The sequence below is a fragment of the Galeopterus variegatus genome, unplaced genomic scaffold, assembly GCF_000696425.1.
Source record: "Galeopterus variegatus unplaced genomic scaffold, G_variegatus-3.0.2 Scaffold4292, whole genome shotgun sequence".
Taxonomy (NCBI): Eukaryota; Metazoa; Chordata; class Mammalia; order Dermoptera; family Cynocephalidae; genus Galeopterus; species Galeopterus variegatus.
The window spans coordinates 100025-101377 of record NW_007730403.1 but is presented as its reverse complement, the minus strand read 5'-3'; the positions used below and the strand labels follow the sequence as shown (position 1 = coordinate 101377).

The 1353-nt window shown below is 40.1% G+C and overlaps 1 protein-coding gene across 1 annotated transcript in view; it reads left to right on the top strand.

Moving 5' to 3' along the window:
* The window catches only part of LYST (lysosomal trafficking regulator), a gene marked incomplete at its 5' end in the record, with an annotated part of 145646 nt that overhangs the window by 89052 nt on the left and 55241 nt on the right, over window positions 1-1353 (top strand). The window lies entirely within an intron of this gene.

Sequence of the window (1353 nt, the reverse complement as noted above, 5' to 3'; positions counted from 1 at the left end):
GTGTTGGATCAAGACGTCCCTCTGCTCAAAACCCTCCAATCACTTCCCGTGTCCCTCAGTTAAAGCCGACGTCCTCACAGTAGCCTAATAAAGCCCTGAATAGGCTGGTACCTCGTTACCTCTCTGACCTCCACCTCTGTATTCTCCCCCTCACGCTTTTACTCCATCTATGGCTTTCTTTTCCTTCCATATGTCAGACACGCTGATTCCTCGGGGCCTTTGCACTTACTGCTGCCAGAATGCTTTTCCCCTTAGAAATCCAAATGACTCACCCCCTCTCTTTGTAGGTTTCCAGATCAAATGTCTTCTTATCTGAGAGGCCTACCCTGATTGTATAAAATAACGACCCCTCCCTGCCAACCCCCAAGCATTCCTATCTCCTTTACTCTGCTGTTTTTATCCATAGGACTTATCAGCATCCAGCACTGTCTGTCGCTCCCTGATAGAATATCAATACTTTGCATTCTTAAGTGCTATGTCTCCAGCACCTTGAACACTACTGCTATGTAGGTGTTTAATACATATTTGTTGAATGAACGAATAAATGCTTCCTTTGCTTTCCAGAACTTGGTATACAGTCTGTCATAAATTTCCTTTCATCAGCCTTAACTTCAGCAGTTGACGATTCTTCTAGATGTAAGCTCTGGGTTTAGGTTGTTAAGCACTCTGGTTCTGCCTGTTCCTTTTCTTGTCATCTACGTTCAGTCTCATCTCATTAACCATACCCCTGGCTTTTTCTCTGATGCCTGAATCATAGATGCTTTTAAGATGTGTATTTCAAGTCTATTTTTAGCCAAGGTTGGCTCTTCCCTTTTTTTTTTTTTTTTTCCCATTTATTACCAGTTGTTACTTAAGTGCTTTAGAAGAATCAGAATATGCTTTTTCTGAGATGGAACTTTTGTGGATCTCTAAAAAAGGATCCATATATGTTTTCAAACAGTAGTGAAAATCAAATACTTTACTTATATAGGCTATTTAGTTCTTACGAGATAAATATTATCACCCGCATATTACAGATGTGGTAGCTACAGCACCAAGGGTCTAAGCAGGAAAACAGACCAGTCTGTCTAATTCAGAAGACTGTACTCTTTCTACTACACCATGTTGCTTTTTTTTAGGAAAAAAATACTTTTTTCTTTATTGATTTCTTTTAAGAATCTGTATGTAAGTGACTTTTTTGTACAAACTTTTTCTTGGAAGTTTCTTTTGATTTCTCCAGCAGCAAAGCGTAGTGGTTAAGAACCCAACCTTAGAGGAAGACCTGGATTTGAATCTCGGTTCTCTACCAGTTAATTTTTTTTATCTTTTTTCCGTGTCCGGCAATGGATCGCAACCCTCAGTGTCGCCCCCGTA